This window comes from Andrena cerasifolii, chromosome 5 (assembly GCF_050908995.1).
Source record: "Andrena cerasifolii isolate SP2316 chromosome 5, iyAndCera1_principal, whole genome shotgun sequence".
In the NCBI taxonomy this organism is placed as follows: domain Eukaryota; kingdom Metazoa; phylum Arthropoda; class Insecta; order Hymenoptera; family Andrenidae; genus Andrena; species Andrena cerasifolii.
The window spans coordinates 11,454,497-11,473,346 of NC_135122.1; the positions used below are offsets into that span (position 1 = coordinate 11,454,497).

At 40.8% G+C, this 18,850-nt stretch overlaps 1 protein-coding gene across 2 annotated transcripts in view; it reads left to right on the forward strand.

The window, feature by feature from the left end:
* The window catches only part of Nha1 (Na[+]/H[+] hydrogen antiporter 1), an 89,260-nt gene that overhangs the window by 7,566 nt on the left and 62,844 nt on the right, over positions 1-18,850 (forward strand). The window lies entirely within an intron of this gene.

Genomic DNA, 18,850 nt, shown 5'->3' on the forward strand with positions numbered 1-18,850 from the left:
AATAGGAGGAGCGGAATACGTATGAAATTTTATGAAACAAGGTCGTGAACAACCGGACAGATAATTAGTGGAACTTGAAGTAGGAATTAATTCTACATGTATTTTTCTGTTTCGAAACTTCGAGACATGTGACTTTCCTACAGCTTCACGTATAAATGTATATCGTATTTAAAATACAGTGGCGTGCAAAAGTATTCGGTCGCCCTTTAAAATAGAATAACTTATTTAAAATTGGTCCAAACGACTTGAGTTTTTTTTTTGAGAAGCTAGAAGGATTAAATAGTTTGCTTAGTGACGTGATTCGTCATTTTGAAAAAAATTGCAATTAGTTGGAATAGCGAAAAGAATAGTAAATGTCGTGATTTTCAACATTGTTTGTCTGTGCTCTTCATGGGAATTTAAAAAATGCCTTTTGTATATTTAAGTAAGTTGTATACGTGCTGAAAATTTCATCAAAATCGGTTAACGCAGCTACGAGCTAAAAACAGTTAAAGTTGGTGAAAATCACAGTTCTTTGCCGGAAAAGGGTACCTATTACTATTAATGAGGAATGTTGTAAAAAATTCTTTGAGAAGACTACAATATCTTGTACGACTTACAATCTTGATACTCGCATCTGTTCATTTAATATTGTACGAAGGGAATTAATTACGTCTAATCACGCGTACCTCCGCAATTAATTTATTTATATCCCTATCTACATTTTTATCGTTTCTCCGCGATGCCCATCGACTGCGATACTTCTGCCAGCATTCCAAGCACTCCACTGTCCCTTCTGTTCATTATTTCTACTTTATTTATATACAATACCCTATATTCTTTCAAATTCCATGGCAACAATTCATTGCCATCAGCCTGGAAGACGTTCACTCCTGCCTAACGATTTTCACTTGCAGAACTGGGACAGAGAATTGTATTTTAATTGGACCATAATGATTTTCAGCGCCCATGCTTCTGCAACATTTTCCTCGTCGTTTCGACTGGCATTACATGCTTGTAAGCCCCTGAACGATTCCTCTTTAGTGCCCTCCGTAGCAGCGTTTCCACGAGATCGGCATTACCCGTGCCATATTTCTTCTTTTATTACCGCGCACGCGAACAAAGCCCCGCTCCGATGAAGTTAAGGGACACGTTTTACGAACGACAATAAGAAATTCCGCGGCGAGCTTGAGGATTGACCCATCGAACGGATTGATGGATGAAAAGGGACAAACCGACGGGCAAGAACACGAACGGAACTGGACAAAACTCGCTGCTGCGCTGCGTCCGGATATACGATATAATAGAGAGAGATTTCTCGCTCGTCAGCTATTTCGTTCAGATTGATAGATCGCGCGGGAACGATATCGGAGGTTTAAATCACAGACTGGCGCGCACCGCTTGGACCCTATTCACGCAGGAGAGAAAGAAACAAAATTACTCCTGCATTTCGCAAAGCTGAATAACTACTCCAAATTTCGGCCACCACAAAATTCAAGTTCCATCACAGAAAATAATTTTCAAGTATATTCCAAGAGGAGACATTATATTAATTTCTATTCCTCACCCTCTCACAGAGCGACGTAAATTTTCCTTCCATCTTCCATAAGTTAAACTGAGAATCATCTAAGCTCTGTTCGAGTGACAGTTAGTCGTAGGTAAATGCTCACATTTCTTGTACTTTGGAATGTAGTTGAAGAATGAATTTTCGACGCTGACAACAGGTGGACCAGATTATGCCGTTTCCGTTTACGGTTGCGCAGCGGGTGATTATCGTTTCCACTCACGTATGGAAAGTATCGACGACTGGCGTTGGAAGGCTCCTAGAAAGTCCTCGAAGCAACGATCGGCTCGTCGCGATCATAAGGTGGCCGGTTTTTTTCTTTTTTAATGTCGAGGCCGGGCAATAGCGTTTCGTCGTAAGCACACGTGACAATACCCGCGCGGCATAGTAATCGCGGCTCGGGCAGTAGAAAATTCAAGTTGCATCCTCGCGCTGGCAATCGCGTTTAATTGAGCTGTTTATCAAAAAGTTCTCCTTTTCCTCGAAAGGTCGGACGTTTCGCGGAATCTCTTTGTCAGTCCCTGGCACAGTTCCTCCAGCTGCAAGTATCTTTAAAGTCCCCCCATGTCTCTTTCATAAATCCTGACATTTGGAAACTTACAAACTCCTAGTGTCTTAAAATCCGCACGGTGGTTAAGAAATTTCACTTAGAAGCAGTGCAGGAAATTTATCAGATGCTTCTTTGGCGGGGCTTTCGAGGACTTGCAGGGGAAACGGCATGAAATATCGGTGTAAAGGACTTTCAAAGAATTTTCTACAAATGTCTATAACTTCTAGCTTCTTCTTTCTCATTAGCTTTCAGTTCTCCTTTCCGTCTAGAAAACGAAGGTGAAACTTTTCGACCGAAGTGTTTATCGTTGAAAGTTCTCAGCGAAAAATATTATTATTATTATTATTATTAAATGACTTCATTGCAGCATTACAATTAGAATTAAAATTAGAATTACAGGTTGCAATTAGTTAGTTAACTGTTTCAGTTCGTTCGAGCTTCTAAATTCACTTCTTCCTTCAAACCGATTGCATCTCGATTTTCTTCAGGAAATCTTTTCACTAAAACGCGCACTTTTTCGTTGCACATCCTTCATTCATTGCACTCCTAGCCGTGGCCTTTTACAAGAGAGGTACACACTCCGTAGCACTCGTCACCTTTACAGAACGACAAGGTTTTCCATCTTCACTGTCGCCTTTGGCGTCCGTAGCAAATGAGGAACAATTATGAAACCGTACTACGCAACGCACGTTTCTCATTACACGTAGAGAACAATTGACCTTGGCAGGAAGCGCGAGTGTCATTTACGTGGCCGGTATGCGCGATCGAAATGACGAAAATGAACGTCCACTTACAATCAGGCGGCTTTTGCCAGCTTCGAGCTTCGGGTAGACAAACCGCGAACACAAAACGTTCCACGCGGGGAATACTCTTCGATAGAGTCCTCCGGAAAATCCTGAGGAACTCATCAGGGAACCCAGCGGTGCCCTGACTCGAAAGAATCGATTACGAAATATCTACATTCACTCGCAAGAGAATAATTAATTGTGAATACTGCAACGTTGCTTCTTCGCCTGCGTCACCTTAAGTTCCCGTACCCAACTGTCGTCTAGTTCCCCCGAATCCACCACAAAGAATACCTAAGTCTGCCCACGTGATCTGCATGAATGTGACAGTGAGTCGTGAAGAAATTTGTGAGTCACAGGTAGGGGTGCAATTTTAAGGAATTCGAGTTTACTTGCAACGTGCCAGAATGTGTGCAGACAGTTTTTGAATAACGCTGCACACTGACCAAACCGCCAGTAGAATCCGTCGAGCTTGACAATTCGCTGGAGGAGTCGCGTGTTAGCCTCGATGTAATAACGGCGCGTCGTCACGCGCCGTCATTAAACCTGCTCTAATAATGCACGATACATGGTGCGGCCAGGCTGTGTGCATTCTATCGCGTGCATTAACGTGGAAGAAGTGTCACGCTTTTTCAAAGGTGAATGTAATTCAGATTCGTAGGAACTTGGGGGCTTGGCAGTTTATTATCTAAATGGCGGATAAATTGATGTGGGGGGTTGGATGGAGGATTTATTGTTGTACACACCTTCGGATAAGCTTTTAAAGTAGATTTTCATCCGCGGGGTATCTAAAATTCTCGTCTCTTTTTTAGAAGTAATATTAATGATAACTAACACATGTACTTTGGCATTTAGAATGGACGATACGTTTAATCAAACGACACATTAATTATGAATTATTTTTTATAGACTTTAGGCCTGTTGGGTGGAATTTTCTGTATTCGTTAGTGGGTCTTTTATTTGAATTATTAATCTTGTTGAGTGATTTATTTGACGCCTTTTTATCTTCAGAAAGTATGTTTTGTGGCGCTAGTGCTTTTGAACATGTTTTGACGAATGAGTAATTACGATATGGATGGTTGTGTTTATTTGAAGGATGTGACGTAATTGGTGAAATATTCTTGTGCGAAGGCGAGATAAGAATGTAGAATAAATTGTTCTTCATCGGTGTAAATCACTCGTGTGTGTCTTCACGCTCGAAGTGTAGTGTCTTAAAGGCAGACGTAAATTCTGCGGATTGTCTCTTTTGAACTACGGCGCGTCAGGTGAAAGGATTTATGCCCTCCGTGTGATTTCGGGATTGTAAATCATCGTTTACGCGCATTTTGGATATTGAATTATGCGCTGCATGCATGTGTGCACAGCTGGGCTCCGTCTAATCCCATGCAGAAACTGTAATGCTGTCGAAGTTCGTATCAGGTGATCGATAAACATTTTAATAAAAACAAAATTCTAGAAAATCAATTGTCTCAAAGTGTGACACTTTAAAAACTTAAATTGGTAACTTACTCAAACATATTCATGTTCTACATGTACCTATAACTTTAACTGTCCAAAAAAATCATTTAGGTACCCATGTCCACGAATATTGAAAGAGAGTTGAAAATTTGCAAAATTTCGAAGCAGAAAGAAGCATTTGGAGAAAAACCTTACCTAACAGCACCTCCCCATTTGTCACCTCACTGTCTATAAATTATTCCACAAAACTACTCGCTCTATTACTTTCCGCGAGCCTAGGAATTCAGTTTCATTTCCTATTCATCACGGATGAATATCCTCCATTCAATATGTGGTCTTAATAGCGTTCAAAAACCAATGAATTCCTGGGAAATTCGGCAAAAATCCACAGTTTCTATATTTGCTCTAAACGATGGTGTCGTCAAAGGGTTGAAATATATGGGGTATTCCGAAGTAATTGAAAAGAGTTCATAGCTTCACAGCTGTTCTTACACGCATCCAAAAGTAATCCACCAACAAATTACAAGGAAGCCAAAATTCTCTAGGTATCCACTAAACCAATCTGTACAATTCTATTTCCTGGCTGACAATCAGCAGAATTACTAATTAACAACCAAATAGCTGTCATTACTGGCAGGTATTATTTACATACTTAATTAATAATGTCACTTTAACAATTTGCCAATAATTTTAGCCTGAGCTATGAAACGACCCGTGGTCTTACAATCAGACGTGTTACAGCGCAGAGGCATCAGTCACTGATACAGTAAATTCCCTCCCCCTAACCTCCCCTTTTAATTCATCGAGGGATAGGTCGCAGGCGAGAAGGAATGGGACAGGAAATATTGTGCTTCGCGCATTTTAATGTACAAATATGACGATGCTCGCGTCCCGCGATCCGTGAAATATTGGCCGTCAAGAGCCAGGAGAATTTATGCCTTTGACGCATGGTATTCGTATATCACTTGCCGTTGCTGTATCGCCGCGCGAACTACAGCATCCAAGTGTTGCATTACGCGTTTATGTATGCTGCGACCGAGCTATATCCGATTCTCCAGCAATGATATTCGCATCGATATTCGCGTAACTATTCTCCAAACCCTCCCCAGCCTCCACACCCGCTTCCATTGAAAGTTGCGAGATGGTTGGAAACGCAACAAGAATCCCTAGTATCAATGACGGGGGCGGGGCGTTGTTCGTACGAGGAAAAATGGATATCATCGGTACGAGATGAAATTGAATCGAAACGAAGGATGGAAAGACTGTGCAGTGTTTTGGAGGGAGTTTTTGAGACGGTTCTATATCTTAAACCGTAGATTCCGAGGCGATGCGGAGGGTGAATTTGTAACTTGTCGAATAATTGGAAAGGGAAGTTTGCTGTCTAGAAATTAGAAATTTCTCGCAGTCGGGGGAGGGGGTAGTTGGTCATTGAAATGTGAGTTGAAAGTAGGGGATGAGTTTCAATGTTTTATGAAGATTCTTGAAGAATTCGTGGCGCAATGAAGGAGGGCTGATTTTTTGTTTAAAAGTACCTGTAAGAAAATTTTGAGTTTTTCGTTGAAAATAAGTTAAATCTGTAAGTTGGGTTGATTTGGCTCTAAGGCTGGGTTTCCTATCAGGTGTTTTGTGATTTGTGGTACAAGTAAGAAGAAGGTGACTGATCATTGACAAGTTATCATTCAAAAATAAGTCTGAAATGTAGAATAAATTTTTCTCCACTCGTAGAAGTGTTTCTGAGCAAATTATTTGAATTTTTTATGCATGGCGTAGGTTTGTCAGTATTTAGGAGAACCCTGGCTAAGTGGATTTCAGAGCGGAGGTTCGCGAAGACTCTCATATTCAATGCGTAGAATTTCTTTCGTGTCGACGCAGAATCGTCGGAAAAAAAGTTTTTCAACGGATCGGGATTCCCACTGGCTAACTCGATTGCGTGTAATTAGTACATCGCAAGAACGGTTTAATTCGATTCATCACATACCTATGCCGAGTATCGGCATTCGATCTCGTCTGCAAATACTGATAGAATTACGAGGAATACCTTATCTCCCTTGACACGAATAATTGATTAGTTTGTTTGAACATTCGTCATCCATCTTCATTCCTTATTTGCGTGGAACTGCGCTCGATCAACTAGCACGGCCTCTGAATCAATAAAACGTTGACCAACTAGCATAGTAGTCGATTCATAAGGCCGATATTGATACCTATTAGTATGAATCGCATAGTTACTTATTAGTAGACCATAAAAATTAATTTCTCACCTCTGAGGTGCGGAGATACTTCAAAGTGGAGTATGAAATATTTTTCAAAGTAGGAAATACTATGTACGTAAGTAAAAAGAGAAATTATAAAATAAGTAATTGGGAATTCCAATAAATGAAATCTGAAAGAATAGAAAGCCTCGAGTAGGATAGATAGTAAATAAAAACTAGAGAAATTAATATAAGAAAACCCTAAATACGAAAAACAGGAGCAGAAAAATTGAATTCGTACAAAAGTCTTACAAGAGTTGAAACTGACATTAAAAGAAAATATATCTGCATTAGTAAAATCGAAAGTAGTATGAAAAATAATATTTATCTAATTTCATTAAAATATAATAAGTATACTATATAGAATGTCATGAAATATTTATATCACTCATAAATTATGTACAATATTGAACAGAAAAATGATTTAAAACACTTTACACGGTAGAGTTCATTCGGACACAGTTTCACCAAAGAACATCGAGAAATTTGTTTCGAATGCTACCCCAGCTAGTTTTTTTTTTCGAAACTCAATTCGGGACTCTTAATTTCCGCGAGTATTAGGAAATTTGCGAGCGCGAACGGTCGTTAAACCCGAGCCCAGCGACGCAAGGAGATCGACCTAAAAACGCGGGATCCACGGCGTTGGCTTTATCGTCGTCGTGCATAAAAGTGTCCCTGCGACGTGCAAGGGGCTGGCAGTTTGGCACGATGTTTCATATTCGCGAACCTACGCCGCTTACGTCGTTCCGGAACGACGTAAAACAGAATTTCTTGCGAGGCACCCCCCGATGGTTTCATTTAATTCACCAATTCTTCCTTCCTGCGCGCACGATGCAATAAAGTCTTCGTTTTTCGCTGATTTTCGCCCAAAACTTTTCTGCTCAAGGATTCACGATGCGTTTCTTTATATACCGCGAATACTTTTAACCATATTTCTTAAGTCACCTTAACTCATGCAAGTCTTCCACAACACTAGATGGTGGCAATAAAGTTAAGCTTAATTTGTAACTGAAATTTTAATAACGCATTTTAAAGATAATTTTGATTGGTCGAGAGTGCTACATAGCTTCCAAATTTGATTGCAGAAGTATTTGAATATGGTGGGGCAAGGTACTGTATGTGAGGGCTTTGAAAATTATAGCTATAAATCTATGTAATCCACGGAAACTTGGGATACAAGTAGTTATCTTAGGAAATCTGGAGAAACTTAAGTTCAATTTTAAGATTTAATAGCGTTTCATTTTTCCCTTTTTCAAAATCTCCATTAGCACCCCTTTACAGTTGACGCTTGTATAACCCTCGATTGGTAATTCACATAGTGGGATGGCGCAGTTCACATTTCATTCTGTCGCAGTTTTGGCACCGTTCGGCCAAACTGCGATGCTATTGGAGATTTAACGCAAGACTTGATCCCCGAAAGACGTGGTCCGCGCGTTGTTTCCAAGCATGGCCGCGAAGCAGTGTATTACTCGAAGGAACACGGTGTGTCATATCAGGGCAATCTTGGGGCGGTATTTTACATTCACGTCTCATCCAGTGTCCTTCGAGGATGTTCTGTAAGAAAAATTCCCTGCGGGTCCCGTGGCATTTCTAACAGGCGCCTGAGAAGGCGCAACCTCGACGCGCGGCTTCCTTTTCGATGCGACGTGTATTTCTGCGAGCGCGCTGCGTGCACTGGGAAATACATTGAAATTGCCCGTCGAGGGATCTCTCATAAGATTAATATTGGGAAACGGGCGGTGCAATACGCGGGGGCTCTCTCTCTTTCCCATTGAAAGGCACGTCAAAGCGAGTAGCATAGCCATCAAAATATCCTAAGAAGTTATAAATCTCGTGTTGCATTAACACTTTGACTGGCGTCGGGCGTGTTTCCACGCTTACGGCGCGTTCGCGCGTGAATATTCTTTTGGAAATATCGAAAAATATTGAGCGAGGGTCCTGGAATGTGTACTTTGAAGATACACCGAGATTGGAGTTTGCTCAGTTCTCCAATACTTTGCCAATGAAAATTTTAATTTCTGTATTCGCTATTAAATTTTCATGAAAGTATCACTAATCGATTGTCGAGATTCTCCCGATGAAAATGAGTATAAACTCGACCTCATTCGGACTTTTTAGTGACAGATGATTTCTGATTGGCCTGCGGAATTTTGAAGAAATTCAAATTATGTGAAAATAAAAGTAATCCGAATAAGTTCGTGTTTGGACTCATTTTAATCGGACGAATCTCGCCTATCTATTGATAGTACTCTCGTGAAGATTTAACAGACAATACAGAAGTGTAAGTTTGCGTTTGTGTTAGTATGATGGAGCATTTTTCAAAACACTGCGCATTGAACCTTTCGAAGAGAAAATGTTGTATGGTTTACCCAGTAACTTTTTTCCCGCGAGAACTGTTGCTTTCTACCCGTTTGTCTTGATAAAATGATAAATTCGATGATACCGAAGTTGCGTTAGGTACTGAGGAGAACAATGCGTTCTCGTGTTAGGTTCATAATTGCTAATAATTCCTTCTGAATGAAAGCACAAGGGAAATTACAATGTTGGAAATGCAAATGGAAATTACAAACTCAGATTCAGTTGGATTCTAACTTCGTTGGCTCCCTCTCTGCAACGACAGATGTTAGTACAGCATCAATATACGCTGCTTAAGGATCGTCAATTAATGGTCTTTGCTTCTTAATATTGCAGGGAAACCACCTTTGCAACAATTTTAAATACATTTACGTAATAGGGTACGTAACAATAGCAGCTCGTTATTCAAGGTATTTCAAGATGTACAATCTTTAAGATCCTGTGGCGTTATAATTGATGGTCCCTAATAAAATGATCTATTTTCAAAAGATTCTACAGTGTCTCTTTACTAATTAGTCTTCATAATTTGACTTTGGTCGAATTTAAAAACATATTTCACAGAATTACGACTTTCCCTGATCCAATAAGGAACTTTTCAGTGACTCTTAGTTTCCTGTACTGAATAAAAATTCCAATTTTCGATCAGTCGAGTTTGCAAACAGGAGATTGTTTATACGTGTCTAAAGCCTGAATCTTTCGCTTAATGTAGCGACTGACTGTAACCAATTAAGCTATCCAGGCCGTCCACGACTTCTTTTCTCCTAATTCTCATAACACAATCGTCATAGCTGCCGCCTGCAGCACCAAGGAATTCTAATTAACCCTTTAATAGCCGCGTGATATTTAGTGTCACAATTAGCCTCAAGAATGACGATGTCCTCTATTTCAGTTGTTGCTTACACTTGGCAAATATTTTTCTTGGAAGCTGCAGCTTATAGGTTTCCACGCTTGAACATTCATTGATAATAAAGTTCACTAATAAATGGCAACTGTTATCCACAGGTCACTGGAGGGCTAAAAGGAGCTTTCATAACTTTTTTTCTCAAATTCAAAAAAACTATGGGTAGGATACGAGGATCCACAGTTTAGGCACATATAGCTGGATATTCTCAAAACTATCCCACGTATATCATAAACACGGTTTCCTCAACACTAATTTCTCAACATTCTGCAAATTCCTCAAATTTCAGTAAATTTTCTAATTAACCCAATTCCTAGACTTCATCGCCTCATTTCTGACATACTCTGCACTAAAATTAAACTCAACTGAAATCACATTAACCACTTGCTACCTACCTTAAGAACCTTCGATTCAACCCCAATTTCTAGACTACCCTAATTTCTCCACGAACTCACTGCAACTGCCACTGAACACCCTTACCACTAATTATTTATTCATTGTCCTGCAAGTGCTCCATAGGGGCCTCAATAGCTACTTGCCACCCCCATTGAAAATGTTCAAATCAAACCGAATCTCTACGGTTCAGCAACCCATTCATCCCCCGTGGAAAAAAGAATCCTCGGAGCCGTGTGGGATGCGGTTTCACGTAGACACGTATGCACAGAGGTCGCTGGTAGGTAACAGAGCGGACAAAATGCGACATCCGGGAGCAGTCTATAAAATTCCTTCAGGAGCGCACCCAGGAGACGCCCATCTGCGCCGTTCCGTCGTGAACTTTACATGGGGCAGAGGGCCGCGACGTCAACTCGTCGCAGACGACAAAGGCAGAGCCGCCGAACACCGACTTCCGGCCTGGCTTCTCGCGATTTTATTCGCCCGCGCATCCACAAGTGACAAGACACTCTGTCGTCGAGCTTTATTGAATCATTTGCACGGTGTTACGGATCCCGCGATCCCTTTCCACCTTTCTTTCTACATATTTTTATTTCGGAGAGTCGCTCGACGGTTGTCAATAGGGAGCACAAATTGGTGGACGTATAGTCGATTTCACATGTCAGAGGGGTGAGGAATGTTGGTACGAGTTAGTTTGCAATGGTGTGTGAAATTTATATTTAAGATCGGTATTTTAAAGAAGGTGGTTGGGACGAGGATATCAAGATTGTATTACTGTTTTTTCAGAGTGACTTCCGAATGTTATTAAAGGGTTATGGGGTTTTTGAGTTTATGTAGGTTTGGAATTATAGGTACTATTATATTATTATATTTTCCTTAATGAATTTTGTTCATCCTTTGATATAGATTACAGTAGTTATTGCATTGTTCTTTGAGTGCTCGTTGCGTTGATCGATTTCATAAAAATTAGTTTCTGTACAAAAGCAATATAGGTGCACACGATCCAAACACGGAGTGATCTGAAGGTCTCATTCTTCGATCTACACGGAACACCAAAGTGATCCCCTCTGTAAACGATTTCGCGAGCTATCGAGCATTTTTAATAACGAAACACTGCCGCGTGTCTTTTGATAGGTCCTCTGCATCAAGATATTCCCAGTCGAAAAACTGTGCTTGACAAGCATCACCTTTTAATGTTCGAATCAATGCGTACTCGTGTTTCAACGATCACCTCGTTAGGGAACTTGAAAGAAATATACGATAAATTTCCAAACGGGACGCTTTTCAGCTCCGAGAAGTCTCCCTTCTGCCCCCCCTCGAAATACTCCCAGGAGATCTCGAAACGTTGAAGGCATTTAAAACTTTCTGGATAATTAAGTCCATGATCTGCAGCATGTCATGGAGGATTTAATTGCTTGCTCTCTTCGCTGACGTGTATTTAAACCCTCGAGTGTTCCATTCGTTAACGTTTCGTGTTTATTTAAAGGGGAATGAGTTTGTAAATTTCTTCATTGAAATATCTCGCGTACAATGCGAATTCTTCGAGAAAGTTTGAGTCCTTAGCGTGCTTCAACTTTATTGCACAGAACTTTGCACCTCGCTTAATCATCTTCGTTTCTTTGTTACCTTTTCCCACATTCGGATGTTTAATTAGACATTTCGCAAATGGGTGTTCGATCCATGTTAAATGTAGGAGTGAACGCTTGCTTAACCTCGATTCAACAACTAGACGTGACCTCACTAGCCTGGTCGAAATCAGATGTTTACGTAGCTGTTTAGCAAAACGGAGGTGGCATCTTAATTGGCTTGTACATTCGTCACTGCGCCACTGGAAGATGCGAAAGAAAAAGAAAAATAATACAACGCACGGAATTTGAATTTTCAATTTTAACACTAAATCAATCTCTCATTTTTGGGGCTTCGCATACTTTACTGTGAGCTTTAAATGCATAGGACTTACAGACCTTGTTAATAATCACATTTAAAGAACTTCCTAGAATGCTAGAGTAAAAATCAGTAAATTCGGAAACGTCAAAGCAATAGGTACTTAGCAAAAATCAAACGAAACTTTCGAGATGCACTAAAATGAGGAAATAGTACACGCAAGGCAGACCTACTGTACAGGAGTCCCAACGCAACCCCGCACCGGTAGTTGCAATAGCTAACAATGCCCCGACCGAATTCCTTCACCCTCCGCTTCGAGTTTTCCGTGGGACCACTTCCGTTCCATAGCTCCTCGACGAAGAATCAGGCACGGTACATCGCTCCGTATCCGTAAATGCTCGAAGTTGAACGCTTGAGTCAATAAGTGTTCGGTCACGGTTCGACCACTTTGTTAGATTTGCCATCTCGTGTTTACGCAGCTATACACCAAGGCTTGGTCTATCTAAGCGAGCATGCTGGGGAATCGCTTACGACGGCACCGTGTCGGCCGTGTTTGGCCAGGTTTGGCCGGCTACCTATCCTCTATCCGGCGTAAACATCCGGTTAAAGCCTGTATTATGCTTAAAGAGGGAAAGCCAGAATGCTCCCGGTCTTCCGGGGACGGCCTACTTCGGCTGGCGTGTGTGCGCATATGTACACACCCTCCCATGCGAAATGGATTCGCTGGCCACCAACACCAGCGCCGCGCGCAACCCTGCTGGTGAAGACGACCCGTTCTGGGCGCCATCCAACGTCCAGCCGATTGATAATGTGCAAACACGAACGTAACTTCGCTGACCGATGGTAATTCACGCGATCCGGAGCAGCTCGTTGAAAAGTTTCGCTCTGGTTTTTTTTTTTTTTTTTTAATCGAACGGTGAAGAAGGGGTTGGATTTGGGAGATTCGAGGGTCGGGTTCCTTGGGGTTTGGCAGCGATGGTGGAGTGTGCTTGACTGGTCGCGAATTAGAATAGAAAAAAATTGAAAGTTAATAGGGATGAATTTTTTTAACTCTTTTCGTGCTGTCTTTTAAATTTGCAGGGGTAGGGGAAAGCACCTTCTGTGGTGATTAAGGGTGCTATTTTATTTTAAATACTAACCAATGTGTCTGTCATTTGTTCCTGCAATTGGCACGTTTTTACATTTGTTATATTTTGAATATGGATTGGAATATGTTTTGTTAGTGTCTGCTGATTGTAAAAACAGGTAAATTAAGGGAAGAAATTTTGTAGAATTGTTTGTTATTATTTTATCAGATTTATTAGAAGTTTGTATAATTTAATTAAAAAATTGTACTTCTGTTTTACATTTATTTTTTAAGAAAGAGGTGTGCATTAATTGTCGCTTAGTCTTGGTTGAAAATGCCTGATTTAAACTCATGAAGAACGGTAGAACAGGGAAGGATTAAAGTTGCTTATCCTAGTAGTACATACAGTGTTATGAGGGAAGTCTGTGGATGTTCCTCACACTTTAGCACAAACTTTGTCCCAAAATGCATGTACCATACGTGTCTAGTGGGGCTACTCCGCAGAATAGGTGCGCATTTTGCGTGTAATTTCTGTGCAACTTTAATGGAAAATTATTACACGCGCCCGTGGAAATGAAATTAAGAATAGATTACTCGGGCTCGTAGCTCTTGGTGGAAATGTTGCAACGGTAGAATAATTGTTTTGAAGGAATTAAATTTTAGCTTTTAAGGGCTTCGTTTACTACGCACAGTTTTAATTCAAAAGCCATAAAGATTACATCTAGAATGTATCTACACAGGAAATTTTTTAATGTTATCATTATCACCAGGGCCGGCGCGAGGATGGTTGGCGCCCTTACGCAAGAAAATTTTTGGTGCCCCTAAATTTTTGCATCTGTTTTCTATTTAATATGTTTTGCATTTACGAGGTACAATAAAAAAGAATTACATTTACATTTTGTTTATATGGGAGTTGGATTCCTTTATTATTAAGTCTGCGATATAGTTGTGCCCTTTGGCTGGCGCCCTTATGCGGCGCATTACTTGCATAATGGGTTCCGCCGACCCTGATTATCACATATACCTACATCAACATAGTTCATAATTCTTGCACCATTCCTCCTCTGATAAATCCCAACCATCCCTAACAATAATATATGCAACAGGAGTTCAATGATCTTCTTCAAACAAATAAATTACACCTGATTCGTGTAACCCTTCGTGGTCACACGGGGTGTATCGCACCTCAGTCTTTGCCAATATTTCTGTGAATTTTTAGACCTTAATAATAAAATCGAAAAATTTGTCGAATTTTAACAAAAAAACGCTTTTATCTATAACTATTTTTCCAAACACAATTGTCAAAATATGAAAATTTACATTTCTAGAAAACGACTATTCGAGCATTACGAATGTACAATTATCACTGAAAAGTTAAGAGATTAAAAAATACGAAAATGGTAACTGAAAAATGACGCTGGGGTGCAGTGAACCCCATGTGACCAATTTGTGATTATGAGAAGGTATGACCACGGAGGATTAAACATCTTCCGCGATAGAATTCAGAATATTTTCCTTTTCCATAGAATTATAAATTTAGTTACCTATTTCCAGAACCATATGATTTCAGTTTCCAATCTCTTTTCTCATATAGTGAAAAATTTCCCATTTGTCGTATGCGAAAGAGAAGGTTCTTAGCGAAGTAACGCGGATTCTGAGCCCCTGCGAATCTCCCTCGAGGAAACTTATTGCTGGTATCGCTGATACAAGTAACAGGGTCAAGCATCCACTAGAACATTGTCGTACCTACATACTTTTCGTCATATCAATGGTTCGTCTATCTACTCGACCAGGGGCACGTGTACGGGCCAGTTCGATGTGCCACAGGATACTTGTCCTCATTAACAGCCGCGTATTAATTCATTTAAAAAATTCAAGCACTTAATCTGTGCATACAGCGTGATGTGTATACTCACTTGCTCGACGCACGGACGCTCGAGGGTCTCTTTATCTCTGTCGACCTCGTCACGAGTTACTCTTCAGAATGCATTTCGTAAAGCTGCGGGGGTGACACGTTTGAGACAACAATGGAACCTGCTTGCACGTCGGGGCGTTTAAAATCTTCTACAGAATCTATCTTATGGGGTGGCTGAAAGCCTCACCTGAATCACAACTGTTTCGAACTCGAAGTAAGTCAATTCGAGTGACCGACATTCAGAATCTTATGAAGTTGAAACTAAAAATGTCGTGTTTCTTTTGAAAATTTATTATTATTTTATTAGCTCTTATTTCTGCGAAGTGCACTCATTCACACATGTATGTACCCAGAATAAGCTGAATTAACTCTTCCATACGAAGAGTGTCAAAATAGAAGTAGTATTCCGCAATGCACCATCAAATTTTGAGAAATATAAACGTAAATGTAATCTATAAAAAGTGATGGTCATTTCTCGCATTTGTACATTGTGAACAGTAGTGCAAGAAAACCTTCTAAATTTTAAAATGGAGGGTCAGCCTGTCTCTGCTCTGCACAGGGTTGCGTTTAGTATGCAGAGATCTTGGTGTTCAGCTCGAGGTTGTTTTGATCGGCTAACCACCCTCGGCGACGTAGCCTACCACGTCGAAACACGTTTAAACACACTAAACCCCTGCACTGCACCCAACAAGCTGTAAAATCGATCAACCGTTTAAGTCGGGATCGAGTTACGCGAAAATTTCTCGAGCATTCGCGTCGCCAGAAAGGAAACGACCACTTTCCTTTCCATTCGAATCGAGGGAAGATCTTCAGCCCCGCGAATACTTGGGCGAACTCATCTCATTCGAGCTCCTTTTAAATCGATTCGCAAAGGCTGGAAATTTGCAGTTACTTTGCCACAGAATAGTGCCGTTTAGTTTCCTGAGCAACCTAATGCAATAAAATAATAAAGTTATAGGGCAGTCACGTGAAACGTGTATTACAATATTTTGATTATCGATGAAATCCCGATATCTCGGTTCTGACAAATGGAATTCATGAAAGTTCGAAGAAAGAATTTTATTCAGCCACTTTAGTCTCGTTTCCTCGAGGAAACTTTTAACCTACATTTTCGGATATTAAACAGCGGTTTTTCAATTCTCTCAGCTCGCCGCACCTACCGTTTAACGGTTCCACTGATTCGTATGAAAATTTACTAACGACGTGTCGAAACAATCGATCCAACGTTACCATTCTCCACGCTCCAAATACTTCAGCTAACGGATTGCCTTCCCACCTAACTTTAGCAAAATTTCCCTGTGGACCACTCTACGTTTTTTTCACGATCTACTCCATTTCAGCCGCCGAGCACTGCTTTCTACTGAAATTGATACACCTCGGAATTTAGAGTCTACAAGAGTTAACGTTCAGATGTCGTTCACTGGCAGAGGACGTGACGCTTCGCTTTTCAACAATTTCCACCTGGGACCTCAAATTCCTCAAATCTGTGAACAGTAATTTCTTCTAACATTCTTCTAACGTTCTTCTAACATGTGCCTGGGGAAAAAAGTATACTAATTCTGCAAGCGAGGAAGAAAAATGCAGTATTCTGCATCCTAGTATGGCACCTCACTAACAGAAATATTATGCTGTGTGAGTTAGCCTCTGGTTACTCTTGAATTCACTAAAGGATCTACTAGTTTAGGTACTCATCATCGTGCTCTCAGTTGGAGGAGAAATGTCTGTCTTATTAATCCTATAACTAGAGTTACATCCATTCTCCATCCACCAAGTATGTACTTATCATTAAAATCTAAACTTGCATTTTGATGCATTTCTCTCTGGAGAAGAATCTCCACTCGCTTCAGATCCTTTGCATCGAAGACCCAGTTCATGATTATTAATCCTCTACTGCGGTGTACGCACTACTACTCAAGGATCTCATAACTTACGCTACCCAGCAATCGTCATCGAAATATATAGAGTAAAAATAAATAATATATAATTCAGATATACAGTGTACCTCTGAGCTTGCAGTACAATCCATAAGGAGGTGTTTAATTTTCGCTCGAACCAAAGCTGAAGATTACAGTCCACCAATTAATATTACTAACGCACCCCGTAAGGGTCGCTGCATTCCCGATAAAACCGAGAGGAATAAAAAAGCAGCAGAAGGCCCAGCGACCCGCTGAAACAGACAAAAGGGCGCTCGTATTTAACCAGGAATAATAATGGACGACAGGGAAAAAGGAGCCCTGGAGGACAGGGTCACCGAGTCGTAGGGGCAGCTTGAATCGGGGCAATTAGAGAAATGGAGTCGAATGAAGCGCGCCTCTCGATATCATTATTATTCCCCCGGTTTTCCACGTGATTTCATTAAAAGGCTATCGAGAGATCGCTTCAGCCCGACCTCTCAAGGCAATAAACCGAATGGATAGATGGAGAAGTGGCCTCAGCCTCGCAAGAAGTGTGCCGATCCGGTCCAGCTCGGTGATTTTCAGTTTATCATCGATAAACAGGCTCCTGGACGAGGTTGAATGGCGTTGAGGGGTAACGGGGTGGGGCGGTTAGCGATGATCCTCGACGTCGGGTGTCGCTCTTTCAGCCGTGGGATACGGCTCCTCTGGCGGTGAACTCGATCGTTGCCACGACTCGATATTACGCTCCAAGCGTGTCCGCGCCGCGCCGGGCTTAGGCAGGCTATTACCGCCCACGCGAATGTTCCCTCGGCGCAAATTTGACGGAGAATACCTCGGCACGAAATTGTACACCTCGGCCCTGGGAACGGTACCGCAGCTCATTAGCCAGTCACGCGTTTCGCACACAAATATCGCGGGGAGAACGATCGCCGATTTGTTGGTAATTTCGGGAAGAATGTATTAGGCTGGTGCATAGGCTTGTCGTGTTTCGCAAAGAATCTTGGGAAATAGATTATTTGGTCTCGAAGTAATCGCTGAGAATCAAAGTGCATACTCAAAAGTGGCTTCGTTATACTTTTTGTATTTGGGGGATGAGCTTTTTAATTTCTATCCTTTCCATCCCAATTGTTATGGGTATGTGCATACTTTGACAGTTACTTGAATAAATGATTGGATCATGTAACGACTAATTAGGGGAATAATGTGGTAAAACACTTTGCTATGAGTACTAATGAGTATTATCTGAAGGAAATATTTGATTAAGGGTAGTCACTTCGATTATTATTTAATAATTAGATAAACGTGTGTTTGAGTCAATTTGAATGGTGTTTAATCGTAGTGGTGATTGGGTTCGATCGATTAATCGTTTTGGAAAGGTCGGTGTAGGCGGTTTTGAATGGGCAGGCTTTTTATCAGCTTCGATTCAATGGAGGTGTATAACTGATAGATCTCGACAATCATTTTTCACACTGGTTACTAATCGCCATGCTCGTTCTTCAATTCTGTATCTCTGTATGGGTGTAGTTGCTGAGGGTAATAATTATTGGAGTAATACTCTAACTTTCAAGATATTCCGATACTCTTTCAGACGCCAACTTGTGTCTTAGAAGTCACAGTAATCGATTCCACTGTTTCTAAATTTGTCAAATTTATCTTTACTCGTTAACTTTTTCTATTCTCGTTTCACCAGAGGCTCGAGTAATTGTGAGTATTGAAATATAATTATAATAAATTAAGGAAAACCAGGAATATTAAAATTCAAATTACATTAAATTCCTGTCTCCAAATAATTACGAAATAATAATAGTTTCTCTATTGCTCGCACGACAGCAATTTTCCTACTGCCACAT